The 21,199-nt window shown below is 35.4% G+C and overlaps 1 protein-coding gene across 2 annotated transcripts in view; it reads right to left on the bottom strand.

Annotated features, from left to right (window-relative positions):
• The window catches only part of LOC150088399 (uncharacterized), a 236,565-nt gene that overhangs the window by 32,991 nt on the left and 182,375 nt on the right, over positions 1 to 21,199 (bottom strand). Inside the window, exon 3 of one of the 2 annotated variants that reach the window (XM_090369488.1) lies at positions 3,231 to 3,298. The exons of the other annotated variant lie outside the window; for it this stretch is intronic. The gene's annotated coding sequence lies outside the window, so the exon portion shown is untranslated. The remainder of the gene's footprint in view (positions 1 to 3,230; positions 3,299 to 21,199) is intronic. 2 annotated transcript variants of the gene reach the window in all.

Here is a 21,199-nt window from a genome sequence, read left to right on the forward strand (position 1 = left end):
CAAGCACTCTGTAGGGGTACCGCGAATACAATATTCTTGGCTCCAAGGAGCACTTAACACATTAGCTTCGTGGCAAAATTTCAGGAACTACATCTAGTACAAGGGATAGTTTAAACGGATTATGTGAACCCTACGCATGTTAGTACTGTATAGGATTTTGGGCGAGACATTATTCAAATGGCAAACCTTATATGATAAAATTATTTTGTTTGCTAAATGACATGCTGAAAACCTTTTTAAAAAAACAGCCAGCCTTTATTGCTTTTAAATTATTTTTTCCATCTATTATTATTACCGAATGTTTAACCATAGATTCACCTCCTGTACGGCCATTGTCTCAGGAAGATAGTATACATTTTTTATGCACTGGTATGGAAATTTCTGCATGGAAATCTTATCTCACGCTTTCCACGTTTTCTTCACAACCGGCATTCCTGTTATATTGGTCTTCTTTCATTTCTACTTCAAGTACCGATTCATGTACTTATTCAAGTACGTTACTTTTAATATAATCATAACTTGAGCAGAGTGCTCAAGCCCGTTTGACTACTAAATTCGGTGCTGTTCTTGTATTCTCTCTTTTTGAACCCTTCTGGCCTTTTGTGGTCTTCTTGGAGTATACAAAATAATTATTTTCATACTGACATTAGCAGGTGATAGATGACTCTCATCAACTGGTGCAATACCACCACTTTTCTTATCGGAGGCTTAAAGTGGTGAAACCCATGTTTAGTCTCCAGAGCAAAGTTTCCGGCATCCTCCCATACTTCTCTTTCAACCCATGCACGGTACTAAGTATTATAGGTTTTGATACCTTTCGTGTTTGGGGTTTTCATAAAAAAAAAATTACTGAATTTACTGTGTGTTACTGAATTCCATAACACAGTGAAACCAATTTGCTAATATTTATATTTGGCTTTCTTTGAGACGTAATATTCGTGTAACGATTTGCACGAAATATATATATATTTATATATATATATATATATATATATATATATATATTTCGTGCAAATGTGTATATAAATTTATTTATTTATTTTATTTATATATACATGTGTGTGTGTGTATGAAATCCTGCTTATACTCCGGGACGACTACATAAGGTCAGAGAGAGTTTAAAAGGTAGAGAGGATAGAAAAACACTACCGTATTTAGTAGTCAAGCGAGCTTGAATCACGGTTACTCAAAGCGTGTGTGCTACTGTACCTTCGTGCTTGAGCAGTTGACTATCGCTACGGTCGCCTTATAATGGTTACAACTAAGACATCCGATTACGACCCTCCAGTTGATTGCTAGTGTGCAATAATGACAAACATTGAATGCTTACAGAATGATATATAATCGCTACGGTATAATCTTCGGAAAGCTGACTCGTAATATGAAAGTCCGTTCTCTTAATCAGTAACGAAGGGACCTGTTTGAGAGGAGAGATTTAGAATTCGAATCCCATTGATGAGTTGAACGTAATAGCACAACTAGATCTGCTTTGCATAAAGTTAATTTTTTTTTTTTTTTTTTTAATTGGTGAAATATAGAAAGTAAAAATGGAACTGGTGACTTTTTTTTCTGTTTTTATACTCCGGGATGACCCCCCCACGGTCAGAGAAGTTCACATGCTAAAGAGAATACATAAAAGAACACCGTAAATAGCAGTCACGGGCTTGAACCTCGGTCACTCAAAGTACGTGCACCCTTGTACATAACCACTCGGCTACGGCAATCAGTGTTTAGATTTCTGGAATATAAAGGAATGATCAAAAAGGAGATGATAGTCTGTAATGCGATACATTTAATAAATAAAATCTTGTTGCTTTGGCAGACCCAGATTCCTTCCAACCCATTATTAATTCTTTTAAATGTATTTCGCAGTTTTCTTCGTATCATCATTCTTATTTATTTCTGCAGGAATGATGGGGAATTGTATGCAACTCCCTTTTTCTCCGATCTATTAGACATCCGTTTCCAAGGTTACTTAATGTCTCCGAGCTGCATCTGCCGCTTTCTTTCTTGCTACTTCGAACACACCGGAAGGGAGGGTAGGACATCCAAGGGGCCTAAAAAGATTTATTCCCCCTTCTTCCCACCTTTCTGCGGAGGGCTGAAGAATAAAAGTACTCCCCAATAAATACCTTGTGAAGAGGCTCTGCTGCTCAGTTAAGCCTAGCTCCGAAGGTTCCGGCTTGCCTGTTGAGACCGGAGACCTTTGTCCCCACCATCTTGCTGCAGCATCTGCCAGCAGTGCGCACAAGTGACACCACGAGACACACCTTGTACCAACCTCATGACTTAAGCAACATCTGTCAAATCCTTAAGCACTGTTTGATGTTATTCATAAACTTAATTTTAAGGTTTTTTTTTTTTTCCCCGTTTCATAAGCAAGAAAAAGGCTTAAATATTGCTAAAAATTTTATTTGGCTGTTAGTTAGAAGTTAAATGTTGCTTAAAGGCAGTAATTTCATATTATTATTGGTTTGTGACATGAGAAGTGGTACGCACGGTAAATACACTCTTTTATGATGCTACACAAAAAAAAAAAAAAAAAAAGGCGAAATTCTGGTTTTATAGTTACCATGTTCATCGTAAAGAGAAAATAGTTCCTTGTTATATTTCGAACCCAACTTTTTATCTTTTATTAAAAAGAACGGGAACAACAGTTACCTTCGATTTTCTTCTGTTGTTTATTTCCAATGGTTTTCTGATTCAGCATTAACTAATCCCTACGTGTAATTAAAAGACGTCTATATTAATTTTCTCTCTCTCTCTCGGAAATTACTCTGAAAACTGAACACAATGGACTATAGTTATTAGTGGAGAATCTGTGCAATGGCAAATTTTTTGTATGAAATTGATCTTCTCGCGTAAAATTTTATTTGGAGACTGTTCCTTATTTTCTTTTCTCCAAGTTGGAATATTTACATTCAGGATGCGAACATATGAAATAATATTATCCTTTTCCGTTCTGAGTAAAATAAGGAGAAACATTTAGTCTTAATGAAAATTGAGAAATAGTTGTATAAAGCAGGCTCTGCAACTGAGACTTATAAGAAATGAAATATAAACGGGAATAGCCCAAAAGGCACAGATGCGAGTTTGAACATAAACGGATGAAGATGGTATACCAAAAGTACAGCGGTGATGTCCTTAATAAAAATTTTTATTGGTGTCCTCTAAAGTTCCCAAATTACAAAAATAGTTTAGGATCAAAATTCGAGAAAAAGCTCACTTACGGGACGAATTTGTTCTCTTCTTCGTTCCCAACCTGCCAAATTTTTCCTTGCATTTGTCTTCTTCGAAGCTAGAAAACAGAAAAAATGTCGAAAAATACTTCGATGGTGCTACAACAGGTGGTTGCAATAGTTATTTAGTATAATCAGTTGATTTAAATTGTATTTTTTGTTACTGGACATAAAGTATATTAAGCGCAAGTTAAATAGTGGACAGATGATAATTTGCAAAGTAAAGTAAAATGAACCTGTATCATCCAGCGGAAGCTTGTGCAGCAAATAGTTAATCGGCTGGAAGCAGATGTTTCGTATTCAGCATCAATCCACCAGCGCCCAAAATTCTCATACCTAAAGAAAAATATTCAATCCCCCTTTTCAGGAAGTATCTAAAGTGAATTTTTCCCTGGTGTCCAGGTGCATAACCCATCTAAATGATATTGTATTCTCCGCCATTTTGGGATTTTGAAGCGCAGGGAACGGGGCCTAGTTCTCACGGAAGTGCGTAGCACCTGGAGGAAACAAAAGGTCGCTGCGCACTCCGCTTTCTCTCTTCATTTCCTGTGGTCTTTATGTAAAGTTTCCACCAGTAAGGGAAGGTAGCCATGTATAAATGATACATCTATTAGAGAAATGTATGTGTTTTTCGAAGAAAAGGCTCATTTAATGATAATCTCACCTAACTTGTGATTAGACCAAAACTTAAACATTGATAAGTTAGGACATAAGCCTTATGTCAGTCTTCGGGTCTGCCATACGAAAAACATGCCAGCTTGCGTTGGCTCCTTACAAAGAAATTAGATAGAGAGAACAAGCAAGAGCTTGATCGATTATAGACAAAAGTCCCTGCAACAGTGTTTCATAATTGCGACTGCCACTACTAGTTACCTTAGTACTGCACTATAAATGAGTAACACTTCTCCAAAAAGAAATATACTCTTAGTTCTTTGTAATGTGATGCCAGGCCAAACTCCCAGAACCGCTTTAGTGCTTTTCAGTCATCGGTGAAAGACTAGGCACTCCTCAGTGCAGAGCCACAGCCCAATTGCTATTTAACTTGCATTTATGAAAATTGCCAAAAGCTGTATTGTAAAAACTGGGAAAAGAATACTAATGTATTGATGTACTACTTAAAAATAAATATATAAATAAATTTTCTGTTTATACTAAGTTGAGTTGACTGTGGTTCTGGTTCTAGTTCACGTGAACTAGAACCATGGTCAAACTCAAATATACACACTACTGTACCCTCACGTTTGACTACTAGGCAATGACAATTTATTAAAAATTGAAAAGTACCACAGAATACTCAAAAAGTAATCAAAATTGCTTTTGGATTAGGAGGATTTCATTTTAATTCCTAAGCTACAAGAGCTGATAAGAGAAAGAATGAAAAGTCGGTTTCTAACCTGGAATAAAAACACGTAATGCTCTCTGTTCCCAATTGACCATAAACGCTTTGAAGTACAAAGTGGTACTTTATAAATGTTAATTATATTAAGGCTTGAAAGGATTAACAATGGACATTAGACATTTATATTAGCTGAAGTGACTGGGATCCTAGAGTAACGTACTCCTGTTGCGAGGGCCCCTAACAAAAATTGCACAACAAGTCGTTAGATGTAGCACTGATGTACTATTGGCTGTCAAAAAGGACAAAAAAAAAAAAAAAAACACTACAGCGAATGTATATACTCTTCAAGCTACCTAGTGATATCTGGGTATAAAATCAAATTTTAAACCTGAGTCAAGTGTAATATCGTTTTGTGATGCCTAGTGATAAATACATTAAATAATCTATAAATTATTTGGAGTTAAAAAATAACTTGACAAAATATGTTTATCTCTTCAAAACACTTGACGATTAGTTGATCAAAAGAATTATTCGACCACTACAATAATCCGGTGGAGGGATCAGATTACCGCTGGGGTCAATGGAAATTTACAAAAAAAAAAAAAAAAAAAAAGTTGAATGATTTTCTAGATTGCTCCGAAGTACAAATTCTTCCAGGGATCAAAACTTTGAATCATAATATAGCCTTTACTTTTCTCTCGAAGTTTCCATCGAGAGAAAAGTAAAGTAAACATCACTTTATGAAAACAATACCTTTCTATGGAATCAAAGTACCCCGGCGGTTAGTGAAAGCGTGAGCAAAAGAGTAATTGGATCTACCTAGTACTATTGCAGTACGACTGGTGATCAAATTATCTCTGAGGGAGATCAAGTTTTTATACTTGATTCGAAGAAATGCTGCATCCTTACTAATCTCTATACCACCCCAGGTAAAAGTAACACGGGGGATTCTGCATCCAAACAATATGGAACACAAAAGGCTCCGGAACGCAAAAGGATACCATTTGATTTAATGAGCTACAGTTCCCCTTGAGAAGAAGTAACCCAGCAATTGTTTAAAACTTGATAAAAATAATGACTGCTTCAGTAATTATTTTCAATATCTACTTCGGGATTAACTTACCTGTGATAAAATTTATTTCCTCAAATTTCTGGTTGAAAAAATTTTGGTTCGCTATTATTTATTGTGCTGATCGAGCACTTCTGATGAGCTTTCATTGATCTTTTGCAACTAGGTCATTAAACCCTAGCCTAACTGGCTTTGAAGTACTAATTACCACTACCATGTCTGTATACAGGTAGAAGTAAAGATTCTCTCCCTCAAAATTTTGTATTTAAATATAGCTGTCCATTTTTCCCTGGATCAAAGAAGTGGTCATCACAGTTTTTTTTTTTTTTTTATACTGGCTCTGTGAGAACCGAGTAGACAGATTTTCTGCCTTATGCAGGGAATATGGACGGAATACGGGAATAATTTTATTTCTAATTAAAATTCAATCCAATTTTTAATACAACACATTTATTATTAAAAAAAGGATACAGAATTTAAAACTTTTACTCAATGTGCTGGAAGAATCCCACCTGACTTATGTAGACGTGCACTCATTTCAGCGTTTTTGATGGGTCTACGAAGAATATGTTCATAAATGTCGCGAATCAGTTCTCAATGTTTTGTCTGTTTTATTTCGCACAGGCCTGTTTGGATATTTATATCTGATTGTCTCTTGGTATCACAAGTATAATTTGCATACTAAGTAAAGTTCCAAAATAAATATACGTTCTCATTGGAGGAAAAATTCATGTTACGTACTGCAATAATAAATGCTCTTCTACTTCTTGGATACCACTGCTGTCAATGAAACGGCCTATTCCCTTCTATCTAAACGATCATATCATTAACCAATTGGTTGCCTGATAAGTGGATAACCCAGTATATGTGTTAATCAGTTCATTTGTTTAAATATAATAAGTAGGTCTTCCATACTTTCCGCTTCATTCAGAATAGTGTATTAATTCCTTTAGGTCCGTTTCATTTCCCACTGAGATTAGTATAAAGATGTAGCAGATAAAGCATGATTTTTTATATTATATATGGCGTTACATGCACAGAATTCAAGGTGTCAAATGAATAAATTTTAAATTTTACTCAGAAATCAGAATGGGGTCCGATATGGATTTCCCTTTCACTTTAGAAATTTTTAGGATTTTTTCCCTATTTGCTAGTATTCGGACTGTATGAATCCTTCGTGTTGATTTATTAGTGTGACAATATCTCCTTTCCTTTCCCCACCATCACTCACACACAATATTTATCACTTTCGTGGTGGGACCATACACACTCCAAAACACCTGCTAAATGCTCTTTGATCTAAAATACTCTTTCGCCATTCAATTCATCTTTACAAAATACACCCCTACGCACACAGTTCAGTTGTTCATATTTCCAGTAGTTCATCTTAGAAAGGTGAATCATTAAACAGATACATCTTAGAACTGTAAGCACTGAATGAAATCTCCAATTTTTTTCTATAACGCACAGAAATTTTGCAATTAAGTACTAGATCGAAAAAAAAAAAATAAATAAAAGAAGTTTTTTAACACCTCGAAATATTATAGATATTTTTCTTTCCGTTTAATTGGCGTCTATTTATATGCTTCCTGGGTGTAATATGTCTAAGTGCATGCTGCATAACAAGAACGAACTGGTTTTGTCGAGAACAGTTAAATGGTAATTAAATTAAATAAATATTATAAATATAAGGTACTGCAAAATTCCATTTTAACAACGTATTCAAATAGAAAAAAATTAATATGGCATTGACCTTTGATAAAAGTGTGGAGTCAAGTGAAAATCAGAACTTATATTCTCAGTTTAGCTTGTATGTGAGGTTGTTTCATTTATGAACGGACTATATATCAATTTTTTATAATTTTATTTGTACATTTCAAATTCTGATGTAATCCGATTTATTTTATTCCATGCTTTTTAAGAACCCTTGATTTTATTATTTCTTAGAGCAGCGACTTTGAAATCAGAGATCCACGTATGGAAGAAACTGACTTAGGTGCATAAAAAAGTGATTGGGGTTTTTTGAATGCAGTTAAGGAAGCTTCACTTTGAAATTAAAATAGAACACGGGTACACGTTGTGACTGTGCTTTGTTAGAATTATTTAATGAAGTCGCTTCGTATGCTTTCGCGGTTAGTGCGATGGTATAGACTGCTGTTCTTCTACACTGTGTGAAAAAACATCTGTAAGATGGGTGCTTACCATACCAGTCCAAATATTAATACCGATTTCCTCCTGGAAGCGGTTTGACAAAAGGAGCGAGGATTGTTTTTGAGCGGGTGTTGCAAGTCATTTATCCCATTCCTCAGTACCTAAAGTTCGGATTATTAACGAGAGATGAAGACGGCAGAAATACTCAAGAAGCTCAGGGTTAATTGAATGCAAAATATGTATTACTTTGATATGCAGCTACGCCAGACAATTTTTTTTTTTTTTTTGGTTTTGTATATTAGCTCTTTGGAAGCCAACACTTTAGCCGAGACGAAAGTAGGGCAACCTATGATTCGAATTAGTATGATTTAGTCATTTGGCGGAAAGGGAAGAAAATTTCTGAATATCTATCTGCCTTGGAGGAGCAGTAAATACTTAATCCTGACTCTGGGACTACAAAAGCCATATTCTCGAAGTTTTTGACGAATGTTATAAAAAAATAGTGCGTTCAAAATACCTGCTTTTTGGAAATTGACGGAAATATTCTCTTTCATCTGCTGGCAGAAACCGCATATGAAGTACCAGTGTATATTTGAATATTCTGCTGCAGTGAATGAAGCCACCTATTTTGAATAATCAAAAAAACAGGGGGGGGGGAGTCTTAACTTAGTAAAGGCACACTCGTTGTACTGATGCGTACTTTAACTTATTTTTTAAATAATAATAATGATAATTATTAATAGTAGTATTATTCATTGCAAGGAAACCTGTGGCTTCCTTCCACTGCATTGCTAATACTGCTACTATAACTAATTTATATTAGAGAAAGAAATTACAATGAATCATGGCCAACATGCCAGAAGTTTAACATTGAAATGAAATTTTGATTTAAAGCAGTATATGAGTATTTGAAAGCACAAGAATTTGGATAATTTAATTTTGAGTAGTTCTAATAAGAACAAGAAATAATGTGTTTTAGCATGTATGATGATTTGATAATTCAAAGAGAAATTAAATTGCGGGAGATTTAAAACAATGAATTGTTTAAAATTACGCGACCGTGAATATAGGCAAAATTTAATCAAAAAAGTGAAAAATTAAATTTGGAATTATACAAAAGACATCTTAAATTACTATTAGAACAATCATGATTTTTGCGTATGAGTCTTTGGCCATGAAGAAAACAGTATACAAAGGTATGCACATGGTGGAGTCAAAGGAATGACTACAAAGGCGAGAAACTTATCAATGAAGCTTACTGTTCTGTGTGCTTTCAATGAAAGTGTGAAGGTCAGCAACGAGTTTTTGCTGTACCGGCAGCATCTGAGCAAGGAGAATTCTACCTGTCCTGTGAAATCGCTGCTTGGTGAGTTTCAAGGTGGGAGTGGTACGGAGTGTTTGACTTAGTAACACATTACTAACATCTCGGTAACTGATTGGTTGGATCATTCTCACGAGGAGGTAGAAGTCGGAGAAAGTGAATGTTAGTGGCGAAAATACAAATTCTGGGCCTTCCCCTCCGCAAGATTCCCGAACGCCCTCCCCCGTGCTCTAATAGCTGTCATCCCCCCCCTCTCCCAACAGTGGCAGATTTGATGTCTAAACAAAAAGGGCGGTAAATGGTAATGGTAATTTAGCACAATTTCCAGGATTTTAATATTTTTTGGACCCACAATTGCCGGAAACATTCCCCCTCCACCAATTTATTACTGATTTCCCGCTCTTTCAGATCTTTCCCAACAGGTTTCATACGAGTGAAAGTTCTGAATCACCCTATGCACACACACGTGCTTGCCATATAATCGTTGATGAGTTTAATCGTTGATGCCATATAATCGTTGAAGGGTTTACCACAGAAACGTAGGACGGTTATTGAAAACTTTTACCCGATAAAACTACGAAACGTCATAAAAAAAAGACAAGCAAATCGCCAGGTAAAAGCTAGAATTACACCATAAGTAGTCAAAAAAAAAAAAATATATATATATACAGTAATTGTATGTGGTTTCTCTCAGCTGACCCTTCTAGTGCCTGCCCGACGCGTGAAAACAACAACAACAAAACTGTTAATGTAGAGAGAGAGAGACAACGTGCGAAAAACATAAAGCAGGAGTTGCTGACAACACACGCGTCAGAAGGTTTATTGGTGTCTACGCAATTTTATTTTATTGTTTTACCAGCTGTCGTACTGAATCACCTGTTGAATTTCACTGAATAAGACGATTAGAAGTTTATCATAACGCTCTCCAAGGTCCAAATACTTTGAAAGTAGAGTTTGGAAAGTACGACGAAGAAGGTAAAGATAAGAACTTTATCTCCCCCCTCCCAATCATCCTAAGAAGGAAATTGGCCAGAAAATAATCTGACGAGCAGATGGAGCGAGCCCTAATGCAGGATATGAGTGTATACATAATGTCCAGCGAACAAAAATAAATAAAAAAAACCAAACATCATATTTTCAGTTGACGGAAAAATATTCCTAATAGTCAGATGTCTGATTACATTCTTTCTAACCAATTCTAGCTGTTGTTTAGATGATGGAATTTATAATTGTACCTGAAATGCATTTATTCTCTCCTACCATTTAGAAGCCGCTCATTAAAAAAAAAAAAAAAAAAAAATGAGGGGGAGGTAGTTTTCTAAATTACAGGCTACACTAATGACAAATGTTAGTCATTATAAAACTTTCTCTCTTTTTTCCCCTATTTGCAACAATACTTTTCTTATGAAACTAAAATTACTGTAACACAGAGCGAAAACGGATACAAAAATAGATTTTGACAAGTTTAATAATGGGAAATATACATATAATACTTTTCTTAGTTTTATAATAACAACTATTCAGTATTAACGAACTGATAGGTTTTCATATGCATATAATGTTACATATTCAGCCCTTAACATCTTTGTGACATTACTAAATTCAGGTGTAACGTCTTTATAACGTGCTTTTTTTTTTTTTTTTAATATATGTCATAAGCGCTCTCATCTTTCAAATGATTGAGCTAACATTTTAACTGTGATCATAGTTGTTTACGAATATGTACTGTATAATGGAATTATCAAATGTAGATCATCAAAGTCTTGGATAGTTCATAAAACATAAAAGTTTTTCGAATATAAAATGTTTGTTCTTCTCAAAAACCATCTCATATAGAAGGTACACCATTTGGTTCTCTATTTTATTATGGCCTGTGCCTAGATTTTTATATACATTAATGTGAGAAAATGTGTCAGATCTAAATTTGTCGAAATTAATTTGTACGCGAACTTCTTATAGCTGAACAACCCTAACATAATTTTACATCTGTGGAGGTGTACATCACGCTCACTTCCCCGAAGAAAAACCCACATCCATACAGGAAAGAAATTTCACATTTCATCAATACGTTAGTGAGAGTAAGCACAGACAACATTTTTCAAGTGATCCAGTTTTAATTTGATTTTGTCTGTAGTGACGTATAAGAATATTATAAAACGAGATAAGACAACTAAAGCAGGTCTCCTTTATGTGGAATATACGAGGACGTCCTTGATAGTGGAGACGCACACGTGCATGCTGTTACGTCACTTCCTGTATAAGGAGGTCTGCTCCACCTGCTGACTGACATCTGCAGCTAGTGCAAATTTTACATAACGTTCATTTCATCCCGAGTCTCCACGTTTTTTTTTTTTTTTTTTTTTGTTGTTGTATACCTCATAACGATTTTCTCATCATTTTAAATTATCTGTTTATTTTTCTTCTTTATACAGAAAAGGAGGGGGAAACAACTGTGTCAACACTAATCTTGTTTATGTACTCTGGGGTTGTTTACCTGCCTTTTGTTTCTTCTTGTTCCTACAATACACATAATGAAACTTATTAGGGACAATTCAACTTTTGGGATATTTGTTCACATTATACCGTACATCAGTCCTTTCAACAAAATAATTGGAATGTAGATGTTTAAGCTGTTATATATATCCACAGCTTTTGCAAGTTTATAACTGTTTGATTTGGACATTTGTTTGCTAATACATGGAACTGGTTTGTGTTCGATATTTAGTAGAGCTCGAGGTAAAGAGGGAATTTAGTTAGATCAGTGGTTCCAGCAGTGCAAGAACTGGTGCAGGGGTATGGCGAAGATACTCAACTTCCGTAAACGCATATTTGTATTAAAGATGTTATGAGAGCTTCAAGAATGCGTTAAGTTAGTTAATTTAATTAATTATTTTTTTTTTGGCACATTGATTACTTTGGTCATAAGTACCAGTTTTCATAAGAGTTTGTCGTGCACTCTATTATGTCTGTACTACTGGCTGTAAACTCGGGATTTTTTCATCCAGCAAGAAAGCAAACCAAACCTGCATACAATTCACGTAATTTACACAGTACACTGACGCGTGACAATACATTTACGCAATGCACTGACATAGCCTTAACTGCTTTCATGCAAGAACAAAACGACAACAGATAGTTTTATTTGCACCGGCCAGTTGATATGTTGAACGGACCGAAAAACTGGGAATAATTCATTGGGGGGGGAGTAAGTCCTATTCTCTCCACCTGAGATCGATTGAAGCCTTTTCCCAAGAATGAAAAGGCCTTTTCTTAAAATCCTTTACAGCTTGACGGGATTTCAACCGAGACCTCCTCAAATGGGTGAAAAGTGGCGAACCCACTATCTGGAAAGGGCTAGGGTGCTTTAGGAAAAAAGAAGTTAAGAAACCACTTTCTCCTAACAACATTTTTAAGCCCCCAGTACAATAAATGTTATCATAAACACACTTGAAGACATGTGCCGCAATATGAGAGATGAAAGGATTGGCGGAGTGGAAGAGTACGCCATTTACCTTTCTTACGTTATATACTACCGTCTGAAATTCGCTCTGTGTTTTGGAAAAGGAACTGACAAATTCTAAGCACCAGTGTGCGTGCAAGCAGATTATGTAAAGTAATTTGCTGTAAAAGGAGATAAAGTAAGCAGGAAACATAAGTGAAAACATTTCTGTAGGGAATTGCACCAATACCAATGTCAAAATTCCCTTACCGCCAGGTCTGCCACACCCAAAGAGTCGTTAACGTCGCTTTGGATAGCGGCACGTGAGATATGAGTAACAGCTCTTTTTGGGGGGGAGTGCACAGGGGATTTAAGTTATGTGCTCTTTTCGTTATTGGTATTTGGTGCGAAGGTACTGTGGAACCGGAGACACATCGGTCAGCATGCTTTAGAAGAGTGCATTTTTCAGAGAAGACATACGGAGGAAACGACAGAAGTAAAAGAGAGAATAGTCGGTTTGGTAATTTTGAAGGTCGACGTGAACAGATGAGGACTGCTGTTTCACATGTTCTAGAAAATGGTGGAGTTGAAGATGCAGACTTGGACGAAAAATGCCTGTGGAAATTTATCAGAAAGTAAAACAAGCCATTACAGTAACTTGAAATGTCATCCATTGTAGCGCAGCTTAAGGGATTTATAGCAATTTTACAAAGAACAAATTAAGTAACAAACGCATTGCGTTACATTTCAGGCACGTTCGATTATCAAATAACGTGTGTGAAGGGTTCTATACGTACTCAACTGTTTACTTTCAAAACCTCACCATTATGATGTTGATGGTGCTTTGGGTAGCGTCATGTAAGATTTATGAGTAGGCGTACAGCGAATATGGGTTTACTTACTGACAATATTTGGCACGAAGATCTAGAAAAATAATCTAAAAAGTACTAAAATTTCGAGAGGGATCGACACTACCGTTTAAATTTCTCTTTCTCTCTCTCTGGGGGAAGAGGGGCTACGGGCTGTACAGTCGAAATTGGACCTCAGGAACCAACAAAAAAATATATGTTGAAAATATGGTGTCGATCTTTTTCACACTATATGTATAATCGTATAACAAACAGTGTAAGTTTTAAGCATCCCTGGGACCAAAGAAATATCCTCTGAAAGTTTGGTGTTTGATCTGACTTTTCCTTCTCGAGCATCCAATATATGCTAATATACGCTTCAGTAGGGAACGAAGGAACTATGGGGGATGTTGAATTGGAATTGATCCCAAAAGCTTCCTAGAGTTTAACAGACCGTACCTTGAAAAACTCGTTGCGATATGGCTTTTCGTTATTGATAAAATACCGAAACATCTGAATTATACTTTCATTTAAGTACAGAGATACCTTTAAATTTGGGGGGGGGGGGAGTCTCTTGGTAGTGGATTTTAATGAAATTTGGTGTTGATCGATAAATCTAAATACGGTTATGTTCTTGTAATATCTCTGTAGACATTTGCGAACGCACCTAAAGATACATACAACAAAAATTGAATAATAAAAGTTTTTTTTTAAAAGAGAATTCATGTGTCTGTGATGGGAATGCAAACTTTAGAATTTTTTTCAAAGGGGTGACAGGTGGCGAAGTGATTATATGCTATGGAGCTGCGATTCCCATCTGCGTTACTCTTGAGAGTAAGGGAAAAAAAATTAAAGCTTTATTTTGGATACCGAAGAAAATATAAATGTGATATATCTGTGCAATGAAATTACTAGAAAAATCTTATTTGGTTTAGAGATGTTGGCATTATGGAAAGTAAACATATGAGACCGGGGGGGGGGGGGATGATGTTTTGCCAGAAGTATGATTAAGTTTTACTGACATTAAAGTTAATTAGATCTTTCCAGTTGGTTTTCCATTGCCTTCTCAGTCGAAGTCGGCCTGAAGGCTGATAAATGTTTGATCTTCATAGTTTGTGCTGTGCATCAGGATGAAAAGATTAATTTGATTATGTTTTGGAGTTCTATATGGGAAAAATTTCCATGATTCAAGGAAAAACTACAGTAGAACAAGAAATGGAAAGGTTAGACAAAACTGCAATTATGATGCACATGTTTTAACAACAAAAATTATGAAACTATTGAAAGTATCAACAACCAGAACACTGATATTTGGTAACAAAAATAAGATTTAAGTATACTGTATATTCTTCGAAAATTCACTCCACACGTGTTAATATTATATACAAATTTTCATTGGCTCTAACATTTGGACGTTGCAACTTAATTACTAATCTGCTAGAATCTGTAATCGGTAATGATAACTTCAGCCGGTTTTTTTTTTTTGGTGGGGGGGGGGGATTAACAACCAGAACGCACTGAGGTTATTTTTAAAAATTAACTTGCCAATTGGAACGATGAGTTAGTTTCGGCCTAATTGTATCGCACTATTGGTATCAACTGATGGACATGGTCGCTTATTTTCACAAGCCTGGTTGGGTTAGGCTGAATTAAATTGACTAGAATTACCGCCAAGGAAACGAGGCATCGATATATCGGTCTTTAAAATGCGCGTATTCTGTGGTCGCTTTGTTGTTTGGAAAGTAAGAAAAAAAAATGCGAGTTTCTGGAAGAAAAGTAAAGGCAGCATCAAAAATTCTATCAGTATTAGACGATATGATGCAAATAAGTTCCGGGCTTTTTCTAGTACTCTTTAAATTGAAACAAAAAAAAATCGTTATCACAAAAAAATAAAACCAAGAAGTTGCATGAAAACAAAACTGTTATCCGTATAAAGAATAAGACAGAATTTCCAACAAATATAAGTAGTGACAGAGAATCATTTCCAGGGATATCATCCTCTGTATACTTCTAAAGAACCAAGGACATAAAGAGGAAACGCAAAGGGAAAAATTATGAAAAATATTGGAATGAAGAAACAACCGCAATGGATTGGAAGATCACTGGTGCCCAGCCTGTAAGGGAAAATCTAGTGATATAGTAACGGATAAAGATGGATTAGACATGAATCCTGAGAGGATTGATATTAAGAGGACATTGAAGTAAGGTGCCAGTTTACAATTAAACAGGTTGAATTGAATACAGAACTATTAGATATTTTTTCGGCCAGGTAAAAACTGTACTGTAAACTATTTCAGAACCGTTATAACTCTGATTTTTTTGCCAAAGTTATAATAATGAACTTGTAAAGAATATTTGTTTGTCTCTTTCTGGTATTGACAGTTAGAAAGAGATGAATAAAGAAACAACTTTACTTTATTTTTCTGTATTTTCTGTTTCTTGAGTAAAAATTATGTTTTCAGTGATTGTTGTAAGCACTGTTCATTTCCGACTAACAGTTCGTATTATTTACAATTAGGGGTAATGTGAGCACCATAAGTAATAATATATATATATATATATATATATATATATATATTATAATTATGTCTAATGACAATTTGATTTATTGTTTTTAAATGTATCTAAGTTATATATTTTTATATATATAAGGCTATCCATACCAGGACTAGATTTATATAACTAGCGGGTTGGTTGAAGTCACTAGAAACCTATGCTCCCAAGTAGTACCATAAGTAATAATGTATAAATAAGTTAAGTACGTATATATATATATATTTTTTTTTTTTAAGTGACCAATTTTGTGCTACTGGATACTGCCAAAAGATTTAGTTAAACGATCTTTTGTTTGCAGCCTTTCATGTGAATGAAAGCCTGATTTTTTTTTAAAAAAACCTACTTTAAACTATGCTCATATTTGCCCAATAAGTACTGAAATCTAGATTTCTATGATGACTACTCGTACACACACGTGAACATTATTATTGTTATATTCACGTAAGAGTAGTCATTATAGAAATCTAGATTCCATGAAAAACCACCACGTAACGTCCTTCTCCAACTGCATAAATAAATGTTCCTTTACTGTTACAAACCGAGTAGCACGAAAAGAAACGGAATACCATTCACTGCAAGTAGCACAATTTATATGGAAGACATTCAACACGCTTACATGTCACAATCTTGGCGCAAGGCCCCGCGATTAGAACAGTGGCTGCGATCCCTGCCCTTCCACACCTTGTGTGGAAGGGCAGGGATCGCAGAGATTTTTTTTCTCTCCTTTCTTTCTTTTTACACCTTGGCTGGCCGAGCTATTTGGTTTTGGTCTAAGTTCGCATCGTGTTTCCCTCCTGAAACTACTGTTTTAAATCGAGCAAACAGACTATAAAATACAGTATGCTCAAATTACGCTGACACCCATGGACTTAGTTGCCTTGGCAGAAATACCATATTAAAAGGAGGTGAGGGAAGAACTCGTAGCCAGTCACTCCAGTATCGAACTCAATGGCACGACAGATTCGCATCAATATTGAACTGCTCCAATAGATTGAAAAGAGATAGGAAAGACTCTGGTGAGTCTTTCCAATCTGGAGTTTCAAGGCACTAATATATTTTGCAACTCTTGCTAACTAAATTTTCAGTGTTTGAACCATTTTTGGAAAACGAAAATATTTTAGTGAGCTAAGTATGAGATTATTTTCTCTTTGAATTTTCAGTTAAGCGATTTCATCGTTAAGCATTCGGTTCCTGAAATAAGAGAAAATTTGTAAAGAGAATATAGTTTTTGTGTATTCCGATATTTTCCGCAGATAAATTTATTCATTCATTTCGCTTTTCATGGTTCTTTAATGGGTAAAGTTGAGCGGGACATGCGTTATAAATTACTGAAACTTTATAAATTACTGAAACGTGAAAAAAATTGTATCTGTGTGTTCTAGAAAAAGAATGCCAATTGTTGAATCTCTTTTAGAACTCTATCGCCAAATGAAAGTTGTATTATATCTCCCCATGATTCCCATTATAACTTCAAAAAACATCACTTATTATATGGTCTAACGAATGCTGAAGGTATGACCGTAACCGAGTGGTCAAGTGCGTGTACAGCCGCGCTTTCGAACCTGCTTGATACCATAAACTACGATATCGTTCTTGTAGTTATCGTATGAGCCCTTCTCTGACTCCATATCCTGGAGTATAAACTAGAAGGGAATAGAAAATCTATAAAACGTTACTTTGGATTAACTCATGGCGTTGTCCCTACAAATGGGCATGGCATTGCATGTGTGGTAGGAGATAAAGATCATCCACCATCTAAAACTAGAGAGTCTAACTTAATGAGGATTTAATTGTTGCATAACAATTAGAATTTGTACAGATTTTATACACACAGATTACAAACAACTTGTTTTATGACTTCCTTGTACCTGAACAATTTAAATTCTGATTGTTCAACTGCAATCTCACAGAAGCAACCTTTGCATACACGGGAAATTTCCAAATCTGAAATTTCCCATGTATTTCCGATATGGAAGCACCCGACGCACGAGCTCCCACAATCATGCCCTTTTGAAACTCCATGATTTCTTTACTATGTTTCATAATTGCACCTTTATCACTTTGGCTTGCACAACCAGATGTAAAATTGCCACTGCTTTAGTGTAGTAAGATGTTCTGATTTTTATACTAAGAGCAGGGCGGCATAGTCCATTACGGATGGGGTGGTCATAATTCACTAATCACTGAGTGTATACTCGTATATACAGAGTGATTCATAAGTGTGTTATCACTGTAATAGTGAAAAATATAAATACAGTAGAACGTCAGTTATCCGAACCATGCCCCCCCCCAACAAATTACAGTATCTACTTTTAGTGCACTGGTTGTTATGCTGAAATATCCTGCCGCTTAATGTATTCGTTTCTGATAATTTAATCGAAGATATATGCAGTACAGCATAGAAATAATCTTGATTTGTCATTACAGGAGTTAAAAATCTTATTAATACAGGAGTTAAAAAAGCTTTTAAATCCTTTAAATGCAAGGGGATAGCATGTTTTACCATTTTTGGTGATTGAAAAATGCAAGAATCCAAGATGATTTAAAGGTCTAACTTGCTTACCAGTACGATATAAAGCACAGAAAAATGCTTGGATGAATTCCAACTTTTTTTTTTTTTTTTGATTGGTTTAGCCAAGATTTTATTCCAAGTGTGAAAAGGCATCGAGAAATGAGGGTAAAGTTATAAAGTTTTGCTGATAATGCACCATCCCACCCTCCTCTTGAAAAACTGAATTCAGTTAACGAGAACTTCATTGTCAGGTTTTTACCGCCAATTATTACAGCCAATGGATCAAGGTGTTATAGAAAAACTAAATAATATCAGTGTAAATACACCATAGGTTACCCATAAATTTAACTACATAAGTAGTGTAACGGCATCGTTTGACTTTTATCTCATATTGTGGCTACCTTCGCAACGAGATACCAGGTATTGCACTACTTCGAATAAATAACGCTTCTCTAGTAGAGGAGACTACTGATATTTATTCTCAGTGGGCACCAGCCAGACGCGTTTCGGAGCTTGTTGTTTCCCTCATCGGTGGGCGGGCAGGTACCTTGATAATGCAGACATGCCATCACGGTTGCGAAGTTATGGGTAAACTATGGTGTATTTACACCGATATGATATAGTTTATTTCACCCATAACATATTATGCCTTGTGCATTTAATCTTCAGAAAAACTAAAAAACATGTACAAAAAACAAGTCTTACGTCGCTTGCTGCTACCAGAGGGAGATGAAAAAAGTTTTCAAAGAAGTTCAACTTTGAAAGCTCAATGAGTTCTCAAATTTGAAAGCTTAATGAGTTTTCAAAGAAGCTGAACATTAAGGATTGTTGCTATATGTTAGCAGATGCCTAGAACATGTTGTCATAGGGAATCTGAAAAAAGGCATGGCATAAACTTTGGTGTGCTGCCAAAGAGACGATCACACATGTGCAAGATTTGAATGAAGACGTAGGTGCGATTGTAACTTTATTTCAAGGGATTCCTGGTTTTTCCGAGTGTGGGAAAGATGATGCAGAGGCATAGTTAAACAACGATTCTGATGATCCTGGTTATCATATTTTAACCGAGTAAGAAATTGTTGCATTAGTCCAGGTTGAAGAACGTGCTGACTTTAACCAAGATGCTTTGGATGACAAAGAAGAAGCCGGCCCACTCACGGGGAGGCCTTCGCTGCGCTAGAAACTGCAATGGCATGGTGTGATCAACAGTCTGAATGCAGTTCTACAGAGATACTGGTATTATAGAAGATGAGAGACCTTGCATGGTTCAAAGAAAAATTGAAGATTACATATTTTAAAAAATAAACCTTCCCAAGATTCGTTATACTCTTATTTGTTTGCTTCTTTCTGTTTATGTAAAAAAAGTGTGATTTATAGCCGAAACCACCATGAAAAACAATTAAGTAAGTTAAAATAAATATATGCATTGTTTCTTCAAAACGTTTTGGTTATTATTTACAAACCATTTTCTTAATCAATTATTTTTTATAATGCTTCATATTTCAAAATATAGTAGTAATAACCGTGCGTACAATAATTTAATTGTAGGCTTAATTGCACTTTATTTCATATAAACTGGGTATTCTCGTGTGCGTTTGATTATCCGAACTATTTGATTAACTGAACCATCTGAGTCCCAATTAGTTCGGATAATCGACGTTCTACTGTACAAAACACACGAAAATGATGCAGAGTATACTTAATTTTCATGTATACTTATTTTTACGCAATTGCACATAACGCAACAATCTGAAAAAAAAAAAAAAGAAAACTCCCATAAGAATCATAACACTTATGACTCACTATCTTTATACAAGAGTATTAGTCTCGGAACTGCTATTACGCCAGACAGCAATTAAATTAAACAGTCACTGAGTTTTCCAGTTTCTTCTTCTTCATTTATTCTGTTATGCATTTAAGTTATATATGTAACCGCTTAGGTTGCCATCAACAGGGTTTATTCCTATTGATGGTGACCGAAATTTTCCACTATTTTTTAATGGATTATATTGAACTATTGCCGCAGGAACCTTGTAAGGTGACATGTCACAACTGACATGGACAAGATATATTCCTTCCAGAATGAGCGCTGTAAATACTGTAGACCTTGTTCATCCAGATTAACAATATTATTAGTTCACTCGGGTAGGAAATAGTTTCCGTTACAGCAATGCTGGAGGGAGAATAACCCATACTTTCCTTACTTTGTTTCCTGTCCTAACCGACACACTGTTTCCATTCATGTCCTGTTCCACAGTGAGTTGCAGGGAAACAAATTGTTAGGGGAATGATAGTGTATATAGCATTAAGCTCTTCGTTCGTATGCTTCTCAGAGTTTTATACCCCTATAAAATATGGGAAACAATAAAAACTGTGTGTAAATGCCAAAATACTCTGTTCTGTATGTTGTCTAAATAAGAATTTCATTTAAGTTTGTACATGTTAATGATCATTTGTCATCTGTGCGCAATTGAAGTCGATTATATGTATCATTATCTTTTTTTTTTTTTTTTTTTTTTGTATAAAGTGGTTTGTTGACAATCAGTAGGGAGAAACAAAACCAATGTTGCTGTCTGAATTTATCTGACGATTTTTGTTGTGTGTGTGTGTGTGTGTGTGTGTGTGTGTGTGTGTGTGTGTGTGTGTGTGTGTGTGTGTGTGTGTGTGTGTGTGTGTGTGTGTGTGTGTGTGTGTGTGTTGGAAGGTTGCATCAAAATCACAATTT

Source organism: Mastigoproctus giganteus, chromosome 3 (assembly GCF_048544385.1).
Source record: "Mastigoproctus giganteus isolate SK-2022 chromosome 3, ASM4854438v1, whole genome shotgun sequence".
In the NCBI taxonomy this organism is placed as follows: Eukaryota; Metazoa; Arthropoda; class Arachnida; order Uropygi; family Thelyphonidae; genus Mastigoproctus; species Mastigoproctus giganteus.